This window comes from Globicephala melas, chromosome 2 (genome assembly GCF_963455315.2).
Source record: "Globicephala melas chromosome 2, mGloMel1.2, whole genome shotgun sequence".
NCBI classification, from domain to species: Eukaryota; Metazoa; Chordata; class Mammalia; order Artiodactyla; family Delphinidae; genus Globicephala; species Globicephala melas.
Genome location: NC_083315.2, coordinates 159,719,929 through 159,736,418, shown reverse-complemented (window position 1 = coordinate 159,736,418; position 16,490 = coordinate 159,719,929). Strand labels below are relative to the sequence as shown.

At 36.8% G+C, this 16,490-nt stretch overlaps 1 non-coding gene across 1 annotated transcript; it reads left to right on the top strand.

The window, feature by feature from the left end:
* The first annotated feature begins 9,308 nt into the window (after window positions 1–9,308).
* Window positions 9,309–9,381, top strand: TRNAV-CAC (transfer RNA valine (anticodon CAC)). The gene has a single exon. It is a non-coding gene; the product is annotated as a tRNA-Val (tRNA).
* The last annotated feature ends 7,109 nt before the right edge of the window (window positions 9,382–16,490 follow it).

Genomic DNA, 16,490 nt, shown 5'->3' with positions numbered 1-16,490 from the left:
TATTCCTCTGGATTATGCTGCAGAAGCTGAATTGCCAAATGCCACCACTGACTACCTGGAATGAGTCCCTCTGAAGAAGTCTGAGAAACTCACATGGGAAAGTATACTCAGGCAGAGCAGAGGGTAGATCATGGGGTAAACCATCTGTTGTCCAAAGGGCTAGGGTTTTCCAAACAGGGGGCAACTGATTTTGCAATAGAGACTAAAAGAAGCCTAGAAGAAGGCAGCATTTTCAGAGCTTGCTGTGAAAACAAATACTTAAGCAAAATTGGAAACTGGGGGTATCTATACGAGGGAACCTCCTGAAAGATGCTTAATTCCTAGGATACCTAGCATCTGCTTTTGGATGTTCACTTCTTCCTCCCTTCTCTGGTTTCTAACAAGGAAAGATTTTCCCTAAACGTTCCTGGCCTCTTGAGCCACTCACTCCCTTACTCTTCCTCCAGAGAAGGGAAGGGGTTGTCAAGATGCTGAGCTGGAGTAAGGAAATCCATAAGTACAGAATAGCCCCCTCCCTCTCTTCCTCTCGACAATTAGCCTGCTCACAAGAGGATGCATTCGGCCTGGTCCTTATGCTCCACGTTTGACAGGGACAGACCCCCGATGTCAGGAAGCTTGTGGTTGTTCAGGGCTGCCAGGGCTTGGGGGTGTAAGGCTCATTCTGGGGTTCACTGATAGGAAATCCACTGTGATCCCATCTCTAAGCCACATCCTCCAATCTAATTTTTGTCAGCATAAAGCAGCTATTTTGATCTCCACATGCCTGACTTCCTTGTTTATCTCAATTGTTTCAAAATTGGGCAGGAAAAATATTATTTACTGGGCCACAGCTAACTTGCCGTATAGGAAAAGTTATGTTTCACATATAATTTTATGTTATTTTACTCATTTTTATTGTAATTCACTGAGGTGGGATGCACGGGCAATAAACCGTGTCAAGGTGTTGCAATTCTGGCCTCACATCTCTCTGTCCACTGACTCCTGTGCGGAGGGCAGCTTCCTACTAGGAGTTAGTGGTGGTCCTTGGCCAAGCTGAGAGAGGTACGGTAAAGAAGCAATAATTCATGGTCAATGGTTCATGAAGTTTGTAAGCTAAAACCTCTCCTTTCCCATGTATACCAGGAGAAGGTAAACTTGAGGGAGGGAGAGGGAAGGCATTGGGGTTTCTGTAGTGTCTGTACCTTGGAAGGTTTTGAAAAGTTTTGAGAAAAGAATCAACACTGTGTACATTTATTCTAACATCTCCAGAAATTTAAAAATAAACTTAGCTTTGGGTTTTCAGGAATGGTAACCGTTACAGGGCATTGCCATCTTTGCTTGCCTAGTTTCCCAGCTTCCACGACAATTTATAACCACGTTGCTACCATCTAAGAGAATTCCAATAAAAATCTGGTTTGAGTGCAGAACTTCGAAGGTTGAGAGGGCTGAGCTACTTATCTTCTGAGTGATGCAGGCCACAGGCACCTCTAAAAGTTTTTAAGGAAAAAGAGGACTCAAGATCAAATCCTGACAACTTCCATGTGAATTAGGATACTTCACTATAATAGACTGAGTCATGGATTTGGAATTATTCCTTGATGAGTTGAAATCCCAGCTCAGCCACTAGGTAAGTATATAACCCTGAGCAGCTTCCTTAACTAACCTCAGCTTTACTACTTTTTTAAATCTGTCAGATTGGAATAGCATTATCTCTTATAGGAAAATAGTCCACGTGAAAGTGAATTGCATGTATAAATCCTCAATACATATTAGTTAAATAAGACACCAGAAAGAGTCACTGAAGATTCTTCTCAGACCTGGAAGAGTCTTTAGTGACCATCCTGTCCTTCATCTCAAGGGACAGAAGATGGATAACAGTGATGGGGTCTGAGGTTTTATAGCATTATAGAGATTCAGTCCTGGAAGTTATTAATACTTGACAATATTTACTACAATGCCCTCATTTAAGAATCTTAGGTCCACAGATATTAAGCAACTTCTGGTAGTCACACAAATCAGAAAGTCTGGAATTGGGCTGAGACACCAGAATATTCCATCCTAGTTAATGCTTTCCCATGATTTTGTACTTAAACCTTTATCCTGTGGTTAAAACAGAAGCAGAGGCAGAGGAACGTGGCATCCCTGATGAGTGAAGAAAAGTCCCAGAATTCTCTCCCCAGATTTTACCATTGCCAAAGCCAAAGTCAACACAGTGTAGAAATTCCTTTTGTAGGAGATGAGAAATGTCCCCTGATCACCCCCACCCAAGACTCTAGGATTTACAGATCAAACACTTGAATGAACATCGTTGGAAGTCAGCCAGACTATTGAATTCGCAAACAGGTTTGTCCCTAGAATGTGGATTCTTTTCTTTTATAGGATCATACTAGGGATAATTATACAATAATTTAAAGCCATTGGCCTCCATTTTATCATTAGGAAAATCAAAACAATGCACGGGATATAAGTTAACAGAGGTCTTGCCGTTTCTTAGACCGCAGGAGCTGATATATTTTCAATACAGTGTTTTAGATGAGTAGCAGAGAGACTTGTATATGACCTTTGATTCAAAATTCCTACCATGCTGGGCATTTATATTACCTTTATGTCTCTGGGAAATGTCCACAATTGTAAGACAGTTAGGTGAAACACCCTCACTTATCTGTGGGTACCAAAAGATTTATGCAGTTCCAAGGAGTCTGAGACTCAGAACCCAGAGTGTTCTCCATCACTGGAGATGGAAATAGTGATAAATGGGTGACATCACCCTAACTTCCACCAGATGCTGTATGGTGTGAACCCAATTGTCAGACTCTTCTCTCAGTGCCTCTTGGGATTTGAAACCATCAGGTTCTAAATTTCACCTATCTTGTTTGTTCTGTCTGATCCATAATCCTGATAGAAAAGTCCACAAGCTGGCAGGAAGAGGCAAGAAGCCACATACCCAAGCTAAGTGCTACAAACGTTTTCTCACTATACTCTCTGGCCAACTGCAATGGAATGTTGTCAACTTCTGTCATTCAATCCCCTGTATTTGCTTATACTCACAATAAGTAGACTTCCATTTTTTTCCAGGCTTTGATCATTTTCACATTATGATGAACTGTGACAGGAATACCAGACAATCAGATTTCAAACCTGTCAGCCCACAACATTTTATTTCCAATCTATGATCCTTTTACCAGCTCTTCCCACTTCTGGGTGTCAGGCAGGTGATGCATCTATTGACTGAGCGTGAGTTCCCTGGAGGTACCATTTAGTTCTTTGTTAAAGCATGGCTCTCATCTCTTTTGGGTTCCTGGGCAAGTGTCTGTCTGTGTTAGGTTTTGTTTTGTTTTGTGTGTGTGTGTGTGTGTGTGTGTATGTGTGTGTGAAGTGGAAAAATAACAGTACTAAGCCTGCCTGTTCAGGAAAGAGCAACTGCCAACTCATCCTCGGAGAAAAGCAGATCTCAGGAGAAAATTGTCCTTGGATTCAGTGGTCATCATTGGGAGCATCTCAGATTTTCAAAGCTTCACAAGATCAAAATGTCACAGCATGATTCTATGTTGTACACACACAGATGATGATTTCCACCTACCAAAACACAGGATAAGCAATATTATCTAAGTGTACTTGCTACAGTCTCATCCCAAATGAAGATTTAAAAAAAAAAACACTTGTGTGTATGTGTGTGTGAATTAAGCCATTCTAAATGATGGTAAGACCAACGTCTCCAGTATACACTGGAAATTTCTTGACATTTGAATTTTGTAAATAAGAAAAATGAGAGATTTAGAGATTAATATATAGCAGCCAACTTCAAATTGTGTGCATTAAAGACATTAGGAGAGTAAACAACTGACATTTACTATCACTAATATTTCCTAAAGATGGGAATCTTTTTTCTTTTTTAAAAAAATATTTATTTATTTAAATTTTTATTTTATATTGGAGCATAGTTATTTAACTATGTTGTGTTAGTTTCAGGTATACAGCAAAGTGATTCAGTTACACATATACATGTATCTGGTACATATATACAATGGAATATTACTCAGCCACTAAAAAGAATGAAATAATCCCATTTGCAGCAACATGGATGGACCTGGAGATTATCATACTAAGTGCCGTAAGTCAGACAGAGAACAACAAATATCATATGATATTGCTTATATGTGGAATCTAAAAAAAAAAAAAAAATGGGACATTTTTATACCAAAAATGGTAGGAAATACACAATAATAATTGTTTAAAGTAAATGTATTTGACTTTCTGAACACTATTTTATTGTTTTCATATTGTCAGGAATGGCTTAAAATTTAGACATGGACCACAAGCAGACCTATGCTTCAGAAACACTATATATTTTCTCCATTCATGACAAAACTAAATTTCCACCCTCAAAATTGAAACCAAAACAGCATTTAGAGAATGGCCATTTTCACCTCTGCTGATTCAAGGGAAGTTATGCAATGACATTTGCGATTACTTTAATTAGCTAGTAAAACACATTTGACTCTAAAGGTATCATTAAAAATTCCCCTTTGTAGTCTAATCTAGTTTCAGAGCCTACACTCGCTTTTCTGAGTTCTCTTTCCTCTCACAAATATGTTTTTTTTTGAAAAATGAACTTGTTTGGCTTAGAAAAATAAGAGAATACCTGATCAGTTCTTACTCTTTCTACTTAAAAACAGGTTTATTTTCTGGGGAGCAGGGACCAATGTATTCCAAATTTGTTCTTCTTTCCTCCAAGGGAATGTAAATTTGGTGTCTAAACAATGTGGCCAGGTTAAGGGGAAACTTGCAGCTAGAACTGAGCCCAGTGCTTTGAAAATTCCCTCCTCCTTGGTTTTCCCCTGCATCAGCTGACATTTTTAGGGACAGAGTTCCTGATCTTTCAGGAATTATAGGACCCAAAGGACTGCAGGCAATTTCTTTGACTAGTAGAACCTCTTTATAGTTTCATAGCTGGGACCTGTTCTTTAAAAAAAAAATCATCTTTTGCACTTTTGCAGTGGTTTCATTTGGCAGAAAATAGTTCTTCCAGATTTGTTACAAATTACCCATGGAGATAAACAGATTGAGGGCATTTTATTTGAAATGCTACTTTTCAAGTTTCTCAGCTTGGGCTGGTGCTTGTAGGAGACAAGGTAGCTAAATAAAAGTTTGAGAAATGGATGTACAGGCCAAGACCCTAGGAGGTTTAAACATTTAAAAAAATGTTTTTAGTATTCTCATATCCAGTTCATTTAAAATACTGCCATTGGATCCAAACATTTGTGGTGAATTCTCTTATAAATGCATCAGACAATGTGAAATTTCAAGCTTTTCATTTGAAATTTAAAAAAAGGCTAAAATCAGGAGTGATAAAGTACATTCTCACACACCAGGATTATCATTTTTATATCACATTTGCTCTTCATTAGAAAACAAGCTATCTTAGCCAATAAAATAGTTCATGGTTAACCCTTACATCTGTTTGTCCTTTGATTTTTTTATGGGATTTTTTAGAAGATCTTGAGTGATTTCAGTCTTTCAATTCCCTCAAATTATCAAGGAATTGAGTCACACATCAAGGACCCAAGTAAAACCCTGTGCTTCTGTTGTAACTTAGCATTGTAATGGTAACGAAGGGAGAAGGTGGATAGAGATAAAATATGGAATTTCAGAACCCAGACATCACAGCCCAAATTACACAAACATCTCTAAGTTAACATACTCTCCTTTTGTTAGTAAATGCTTCACCCCTCCTTTGCATTTACTCTATTCATGGTGCAGATAGTTGAAGGTAAAATATTGTGCAAGTCATCATGTCGGCTGCCCAAGGCATCTCTGTTCTTGGGAATAAACTTCATAATTTTAATACTGACAGTGGGCATGTATCGAGTGCTTTTATGGTACCTGGCACTTACTCAATTCTTTGTATGCATAAAATAAATTAATCCTCACAATTCTATTATCAATAGTTCCATTTTACAGATGAGGAAACTGAAGTTCAGAGAAATGAATATCATGTGGGTATCCTCCACCCAGGAGGTAGACCAGAAGAGACTTTGAAATATATACTTTTGACTTTTGTGCTCGAGTTGAGGTCGGAAGAAGTTGCCTGTCTTAGAAAATATATATACTGACACCAGTTTTTCCATTTATATTTCTGAAGGCTTCTAGGAGCATGGAGATGAGTGGGAAAATATAGAGAGCAAGGTAGGCAGAGAGAACTATGGCCTCAGTGCTCTACATGCTCTGCCTCCCTTCCAGCGCCTCCCAGCTAGACAACTCATCTCCCACACATTTTTTCAGACTGGTCTCAGGCTAGCATCGTTCAGGAGAACTCCCTGTCTCATCAACTCAACCCTCGCTACTCTGCACCTGACTTGTTTGAACCATAGTCTCAAACTATACTTGGTGTGTGGCTTCAGAAACAGCTTCTTGTTTAGTTTACATCACTTCTAATTTGCAGTCAGAAAATATGTTCCTTAAGAGTAGATGTCAGGGCTTCCCTGGTGGCACAGTGGTTGAGAGTCCGCCTGCCAATGCAGGGGCCACGGGTTCGTGCCCCGGTCCGGGAGGATCGCACATGCCGCAGAGCGGCTGGGCCCGTGAGCCATGGTCGCTGAGCCTTCGCGTCCGGAGCCTGTGCTCCGCAATGGGAGAGGCCACAACAGTGAGAGACCCGCGTACCACAAAAAAAAAAAGAGTAGGTGTCAGATCTTCTATTTCCGTTGCCTTCGCCTGCCCACAACCACTCTCCCCAATGCTTAACCTTGGACTTAGAGCAGTAATTGTGAAATACGTACTTTCTTCTGTGTGATTATTCTAGGTCTCAGCCAAAAGGAATGGGTTTGAGTTCTGGCAAAATGAATATGTGCTATAATTTAATTTTTCCATTGGAAGTGTAAGAAAATAACACATCTTAGATGATCTTTTAGAAAAGGCAGGCAATGTTCTGGCTTTTTGTGGAAACTCTGCAAAAGGCAGAATACTCTCCACCCAACAAAGAATGAAGAGGCACCTGTTTTTTTGGAACAGTTTTCTTATTCAGAAACCTATTGAAAAACAACTTGTACAAAGTCATTAAGTCAACACGAATTGAAGGTTTTCGAAACTTCTGGGCTTAAGCCTATCACTTTGTGAATTTAGAAAATTCATTACCATTTTTAATCTTCTTTTATGTTAAAAATCCAGGCAAATTTAATCAACTTTCTCCCTTTGTCTCCCCCAGCCCACTACTAAAAAGAGAAATTTTTTTTTTTTAATTAAAAGAAAAGAAAAGAAAACACTCCTTGCTACCAGTTTCTGAGCCAACAGAATACTCAAACAAAGAATATCAGTATTATGAAATACTAAAAAAGGGATTTTACATTCTGGGATGAGTGTTAAAGCTTCTGCTTTACTTCTAAATAAAGTTGAGCCAGGACTCATGTAATTAATCTGCTGAGTTTCCTGAAGATATCCTCTACTATCTGGGGAAAAAAAGTATTTCCTGTATCAAAAGCATTTTTAGTAGCTCTTCTAGTGAAAACAGAATGGTCAGTTTTATTTCCCAGTCCAATGTGCCAAAATTGCTGGGAAAGTTTTTTTCTCATTGTTTCAGCATTAAGTCAACATTTGAAAAATGGATACTTTTTTTTTTTTAATTCAAAGGATTAATATTCAGGTCATGGGTAATAGAAATCTCACCAGCTTTGGTGCATTGGGCTTATGAAATTGAAACAAGTGGCTCTATTCATTATTAATAAAAATATATGGATGTGTTTAAACTAAATATCAAAGTCCTGGTTGAGTTTTAGGGACCAAGTGACTCTGTGATATAAGGCCCCCTTGCTGCCCTTTTATGATTTTCTGCAAAGCTCTTCACACAATTTACAGCCTTGTAATCAGTGGGGTCCTATAGATCAAGGTGTAAGGAGGGTAAAATATGTTTTGTTAAACAAAAATTGTGAAACACTCCATTGTGGCGTGTAAATTATTATTTCTTCCCTACTTTTCTGCTTTCAGATTTATAGCATTTATCTGACACTGTTTTTGTATAGAAGAAAATCCAGTTATTTACATGTATTTAAAAGAGAGCCGTGGTGTAAAAATATCTTCACTGAGTTATTAAACCCTTGAACCCAACAGTACAGTTGTCTCTGAGGGATGTGGTGTCTGTTAGTTGTTAGTACATTAAAAAGAAGTATCTCCACAATGTATTTGTATAGGAATTAGCAGGGTAATGGGTATGTTTGTTAAATGCATCACATAACTAAATAGTTAACTTATTTTTATTGCAAAGAAAACTGGACAGGACAAACAACAAACTTTTCACTTGTGAACCTATTATTTTAAAATAGGAAAACAATTTTTCCGTATTTGTCAAACCTTATTTGGATTCACTGAAAATCAGGTAAATTATTTGCCCAGTGCTCTACATTATTGGATCCAAATGTTTGGAAATGTGATTAATTTTAGGCTTTGCATATATAAATCATAAAATACATGAAAAGAGTATTTTCCTGTTAATCCAACATTCTGGATCTCTTCCTAACATGGGATGCTGTATTGACATTAACTTGAATGGGTGCCACTGGTTGGGAGTTAGATAAGAAATGGGAAAGGGGAAATTGGCAAAGAGAGCTTCATTGTCATGAATTAATATTTAAGAGATGGTTATGAAGAGACAAGTCTGTCAGAGTGTGAGAGGACTAACACTAAAAAGAAAGTATTTTCAATTACTTCAGAATTATTTCACATTATTAATTAATAGTAATACTACATACATCAAAATATCCTTTGTTAAGTCTGTCTTCTCTGTTAGGCTAAGTACCTTACTTGCATTATCTCATTTAATCCTAGTAAATAATTCTATAAAACAAATATTATTCTCCCATTTTGCAGTGAACAAACGAAGTCTTACATTTCTATATATCATTCTCCATAGGTTTGCTTCTTTTTTTTTTTTAAATTTTTAATTTACTTTTACTCTTTAAATTGAAGTGTAGTTGATTTACAATGTTATATTAGTTTCCAGTGTACAGCATAGCAATTCATTTTTATAGATTATGCTCCACTTAAAGTTATTACAAAATAATGGCTATATTTCCCTGTGCTGTACAATATAAACTTATTGGTTATCTATTTGCTTCATAATAGTTTGTATCTCCTAATTCCATACCCTTATTTTGCCCCTCCCCTTTCCCTCTCCTCACTGTATCCAGTAGTTTTGTTTTCTATATCTGTGAGCCTGTCTAAAAGCATAGACGTTGCAATAAATGATGCTGGACATCCACATGTAAAAAATAATGAATCTTGTCACAGACCTTACACTTCTCCCAAAAATCAATTCAAAATAGATCATAACCTGCTGTATTTCCATAGTGTAGCGGTTATCACGTTCGCCTCACACGCGAAAGTTCCCTGGTTCGAAACCGGGCGGAAACAAAATAGATCATAGATATAAATGTAAAATGTAAAACTATAAAATTCCTAGAAAATAACATTGGAGAAAATTTAGGTGACCTTGGGTTTGGTGATGACTTTTTAGATACAAAACTAAAAGCATGATTTATGAAAGAAATAATAAATAAGTTGAACCATTTTTTAAAAACTTTTATTGGAGTATAGTTGATTTACAATGTTGTGTTAGTTTCAGGTGCTTCTGAATGGAGAAGGCCAGAACTGCCCCTCGTCAGAGCCTGAGTTGTTCATTGTCGTCCTGCCACAGCTTTGGCCTCTGAACTTCATCCCCACATGATCCTGTTGTTTGGCATTTTTTCCAAATTTTTCTAATAAACGAAACTGGTTTAACTTTTGTTGTTGCTTCTAGAAATTCACCTAAGAGTCTTTACATTTTTCAATGGAACAATTCTTGTTAATGTTTAACATTAGTGTCCTTTCTTTTCAGAAGATAAGTTATCTGACTGGGGGTCAAGCTTTCCAAAATTTATGTGAGTTCAGTTAAATTATTCTTGAAAGTAAATTGGAGTAAAGTGGAATCTCTGGTTAATTTTACAAGATAAGGCAGGAAGGGGCTTTGGATCAATCAAGTATTTGCTCTTCTTCAGTTCCAGTCATTGTGCTGGGCAATTTATTTAAACTTCAGAAAAAGCTGGTTAGAATGGCTACGTGAATCCCATTCAAGAGAAAACTTAGATTCAGAAAAATAGGCTTGAAGCTGCCTACATGAGGCTAAACCAAGATCATCTGATAGTGGGGCCCCTTCTGTCTCATGTTCTCCTTCAAAGCAAACCCAAAGACACGTATATCTTAGATTATTTATCTTTTTGTCCCTTGGGCCTTTTCAATGTCTTGTCAATCCACTCAGTACTTCAAGCATTGCAATCTTGCTTTCTTAATAGATGAGGCAAATACCAAGAGTTTATTACATGGGAAGGATAATAATGATTGATAACATTAGTATTCAGGAATTGATTTCACAAAACTAATATACTTTTTCCTTTTGGTTGAAAAGTTATTAGAAATCTAAAGGCCTTGCTGAACAAAATGTTGGAAAGATAGAAGTGTTTTTATAATTAAGCCATAGTGCTTTGATTTTATGTTAAATAGTTTAGTGAAAACTGAAATGCAATATGTACCAAAATGAATCTTTTTTCCCAGTGCTATAGCCTATCATATTTCATGTCTGTTTAACTTTGAGACATTGAAAGAAAATGAACAGAAATGCAAATATACTCCGTAATGATTATGTTTTTCTTTTTCTCCATATATTCTCTGCCTCTCCATAAAGACAACATAATTTCATTAATTAACACAAATGGTCATAAAACACACCACTTGCCAGTGTTATTCCCATTTAATGTTTCTATAATGTTGCGTAATGTGAAATTTTTGCACAGCAATACTCAGCCAGGACTGTCAACAGCTGAATTACCATGTGTTGGCAGTATCTGTTAAAACTCGATCAGTGTACATCCTGTGAATAAGATGTGTGAAGCATGTAATAAAAGAAAGATGACCTATCCTAGATAAAATACATTTACTTCTCACTTCTGCTGTTAGTAATAAAATTTAGCCTATCTTACAGTAATTTAAATCAGTGCCCTAAGGCACTGAATAATTAGGTATTTCCCTACCTCATAACAAAAGGCCCTGACATATTTTTCTTCTGTTCGTTCTGTGCCTTTTGCTATTTTATCGTTTTTGTTAAAAAAAAAAAAAAGTCTTAAAAGGGGATAGAATGAAATGGTTTGGTTCATATAAAGCTTATAGAAGCCATTTATGAAATCATTGTCCCCAGAGTTAGCATGAATCCTGTTTACCTCAAATATCATTACCCTCTTTGCCAGGAACACTGACAAGCTGAATAAATATATAAAGGGGGAATCTTGGAAGTGGGTAGACAGACTGGTGACTCATGAAGGGGTCAGAGCCTTTGCTATTTTCTTAGAAACAGATCTCTTTCCCTGGCTGCCATGGGGAGGAAGTGATGATGGAGAACGGTCAGTTCCAGAGCGATGTGGTGGAGGCAGCTGGAAGGTCAAGGGTTAAACATGTGCTATCTCAGCTATGCTGGGTGCAATAACAACATCAGGCACCAGAGAATGATCTATCAGGGCAATTAGTCAAACAGGCCTTGTGGTAGCCCAGATAGGTCTGGCTCTGTTTGCATCTGTTTATCAGTCTGAGATAAGAATCCTGTGAACCTTTTTGTTACCTTGAGAAAGTAGACACCTGGAAGGTAAACATAAGACAGCAGTATCTTTAAAAATTGATTTTGAAAAATGACTACAGCTCCTAGATAGGATTAAATAATCTTTATTTCTGGCTGTTAAGAAGAAGATGAAAAAGAATTTCTTTGCTTGTTTTTTTTCACCTACTTCTTAGTCTATTATCCCAAGAGCAGACATTACAGAATTGGACTTCTTTTGATCAGATATGGAACTTGGCCCAGAAGCCCTAGGAAGTGGGGAAGATAATTTAGATTACTGTGGTTTTTCTTTTTTCCCCAAGATTTTCCTGTAAATGCCACGCTTTGCTGTAGTTCATAAACTGACCTAAGCAATTAAAACATTTGTCTGTCTTCGTTCACATTGGTCTGATTTCTCATCTGATTTCAAACTCCTAAAGGACACTGACAAAATCTTTCTTTTGTCCTGATGTGATCATACCAAGTCACACAAGAGTCAGAAACTTTTGAAGGGGATTTCATAAGAACTATCTTATGAAATTGATCTGTAAATTTAATTGTAGTAAAAAACAGAATTGGAACTTTTCCAGGTGATAGTGAAGATTTATTTTGAACAACAATTTGCTATGCCCTGAATATGCATAGTCACACCTCTGTACCTTTGTTCATGTGTTTCCCTGTGACTACAATATATTCTATTTCTGTCCACATTGCAGTGAAACTGGATTCTCCCCAAAGCATATCCAGAAGAGGAACATGCCTAGGTCTTCAACAGCAGCAAGACAATTGATGGGGGATTTTTGTACATCTTTCCTAACCCAATTTGGACTTAATTTATGATCTAATGGTCCCATCTGGTGTTACAATTTCTGGTTATCTTCAGATCTAGTTTCTTAAGTAGTACCCACATTCCATTTTTCCAGGACAGCAAAGCATACTTGAATAAGAAGAGATTCTTTCTTCCAACTTCTCATTTATCCTGCCCTAAGAAAAGTCAAGCCTAGGAGTTAGCTACCCAGATGTGTGCAAGAACCATTTTTATTTCTGTGACAGAAGCTATCTATGTGACTTCGGGGAATTTATTTAATCTCTCTGAACTGCACTTGTTCTCCATGTATAAATTGAGAATAAAGGTAGGACCTATTTCATGGGGTTCTTGTGTGGAATCAATGAAAATGCATGCAGGGATGCCTCACATGGTGCTTAGAATACAGGAAGCACTGTATAAATGGCCCTGCTGTACCCATCATGCAGTACCTGTTTAGCAGATCCATTGACCTAGAGGTAGATGAACTGCCTTATGCTGTGGATATTCTAAACCCAAATTTACACTATGGCAAAAATAACATGGTTTCTATAATAATTAAGATTATTTTACCAGATTAAAATTTTAAAACTTTTTCTAATAGACATTACCTTTAGACCATTTTTAGGTTTATAGGAAAACTGAGTAGAAGGTAAAGAGATTTCCATAAGCCCCCTGCCCCTATACATGCATAGCTTCCTCCATTATCAACATCTCCTACCAGAGTGGTACATTTGTTACAACTGATGAGCCTACACTGACACATCATTATCACCCAGAGTCCATAGTTTATGTTAAAGTTCACTCCTGATTAAATTTTTAGAGTGTTGAGTACAATCTCAGTGGTATCTAGCCATTGATTCAATTATTTATTATTGTTTCTATTTAGCAAATTTACTTTTCCCTAAACTGTGACATTTATTGTGCTAATAAGATATGATCTAGGTCTATAAGGGGTTTATAATCTAGCATTTATCATTTTTATCTAAAATCTATTATGTTTAATTCATTTCTGTAAAGGGCATGTTATTCTACCACCCATGTGGAACACACTTCTACCAGACCTGTGTCTTATAATTGCACTTACAAGGACTATGACACAGAGGTTTCTGCCAAAATATAAAAGAATGTGTTTTCTGAACCTTACTATTCATCCCTACAGTAAAAGTGGAAGAAGGCAATTTAACTCACAACTCTGATAATTTGTCATTGCAAAGCATTTTAAATAAGACCCTTCAAAAGATCATCTAGAAGATGCTTGTCTTCATTTGTAAGTTATTATTAGATTCTGAGAATACATCAAAGGCCAGCTACAACGCTGTCTGCTTTAGCACAGAATTTGGGATAATCAGATCTGTTTCGGCCCTCAGATTTTCATTCAGAGTTATTTTTTCCAGAACAGGCCCCATTATGAAATTGTGTGCTGTCAGCTTCACTCTGGATATAATAAGAACCCTGCAGACACTGAGGAAGTGAGTCTGGGCAAGGACAGGGCACCTGTGTGGATAGACAGTAGTTTTCAGGTCTGAACCTGAGTTAGCCAGGCCAAACTGGGCAAGTCTTCCATCCACAGGAGATCTGGTACCTGTCTTTTGGGAAGTGGGGTAGGAGTGGGGCAGATAGAATATAGGGTTGGGGAGCACAGGGTCAACACAGTGAGATCACAGCTTCCCTCACCCTCTTTCTCAGTGGTCCCCAATGTGACACACTTCCTTCTACCATGAGCTCTTTGACATATTCCTCTGAGTCTGCAAAGCAAGCCTTCCCTTTCACTTGGTTAAATAACTCTCCTTTTCAATTCTCATTAATTAAAGAAGACTCTCTTGATCTTCAGACTAAATCTGGTATTCTTGTGTTGTTCCATAGTTTGTTATGGTATATTAATATGATTATTTAATGAATTCTTGTTTCACCTGGTAGAGTAGAAGTTCTCATGGCCCAGGTCTTAAGTCTCCTTGGCTTGGTGTCACAAATACTTGGCATGTTGAAGATGCTCAATAAATGCTTATGGAATGAATTAAAGAAGATAGATCTAGTAGCATTAACAGAAAAAAGAATTACAAGTCGTTAAATACTTACATTGACTTTTTCTAGTTATGTAAAATGTTACATGATTTAACTAGATCTTAGAAATTTCAGGAATTTTGGATACAGTATCAAATGAAATGAAAATGAATAAATTTTATTCCAGAAGAGTGACTCTACTTGTGATTACAATACTAATCTAATTAATAATTAGTCAATAAGGTTAAAACCAATTTAAGCAGTAGTACTTATTCTTTTCATCATAAAAGTTTAATTATCTGGCTTTCCCACTATGGAGACAAACATGGAGTTTCCTTAAAAAACAAAAAATAGAGATACCATATGATCCTGCAATCCCACTCCTGTTATCCAGAGAAAAACATGGTCCGAAAGGATATATGCACCCCAATGTTCATTGCATCACTGTTTACAATAGTCAAGACATGGAAGCAACTTAAATGTCCATTGACAGAGGAATGGATAAAGGAGATGTGGTACATATATATAATGAACTATTACTCAGTCATTAAAAAGAGTGAAATGATGCCATTTGCAACAACAAGGATAAACCTAGAGATTGTCATACTGAGTGAAGTAAGTCAGACAAAATGAAATATTGTATGATATTGCTTATATGTGGAATCTAAAAAAATTATACAAATGAACTTATTTACAAAATAGAAACAGACTCACAGACTTAGAAGACGAATTTATGGTTACTACGGGGGAAGGGCGGGGGGTGGGATAGATTGGGAGTTTGGGATTAACATGTACACACTGCTATATTTAAAATGGATAACCAATAAGGACTTACTGTATAGCACAGGGAACTCTGCTCAATTTTATATAACAACCTAAATGGAAAAAGAATTTGAAAAAGAATAGATACATATATGTGTATAACAGAATCACTTTGCTGTAATCTGAAACTAACACATTGTTGATCATCTATACTCCAGTATAAAATTAAAAAAATTTAAAAGCTTAATTATCTGGCTTTTAAGATGAATGAGGGCATCAGTGCAGGTTCATCTTTTGTCCTCTATTTATGCTTGTTAAGGAGCTGAGGGAATGAGGGAACCCCAATTTCCCTTGGATTTAGACTAAATTTGCAGAAATAACAAGTAAAAAGTCAGTAAGTATTCTAAATACTTTAATCTTTACCTACAAACTGGGTAAAGTACAGGTACGTTAATTCTTGCTAATGGTATGTTGTAAAACTATTGAGTCAAGAATATATTTATCAAAAAGACATGCCTTCTGTAAATACTTTCTGTTCCTAAAGTGACAGTGGTGCAAACGACAATTAAAAGTTTGAAAACTCGTAACCACTGGTTACTTTCAGATTTTTGGACTCAGGCTAGTGAACTGGTTCATTGAAATGGTATGGAAAAACTGATGAAAATCAGATTCCAGTGCTGGTGGGTAAAAAATGTGTCACTCAGATATTTAGGATTAATCAAATTATTCTGGGCAGAGAAGATAGGTTAAAGAAATCCTTATCAAAAATCTTGACCTATGAAATGATTTGACAGAAGAATCTAAGACACCTTGTGATCTTTGTTTTATAGCAGCTGCAGAATGTACCATATTTTGAGATGAGTCATCATGATTTAACATTTAATTGCTAAGCAATGCCATGCCATGCATAGGGTGAGTAATAGCTGAAAGTACTGGCTCAAAGGAGTATGAACTATTGGCACAGTAAGATAGTAGAGGCGATGAATGAAACCTGGAGAGGTAAAATGTAACAGAAGAAACCAATGACAGCATAGATGAGCTAGTGACCAGAGAGAGAATCGCATCAGGAAAAACTTTGTAGATATCATGAGTCAGTCCACCAAGGCCAGGAGATAATCCAACAGAGTAAGGGTCAACATGGCCATAAACTTCCAGGACAACGGATCAAGAGGATTTGGGAGACAAGTTGCTGACATTTTAACTCATTATCACCTTTTGCATCTATTTGCCCTTTCAGAAGATTAACTACCCATGTTAATTTCAAATTTACTAGTTGCTGAATACACACACACACACACACACACACACACGTATATATATTTATATTTTAGG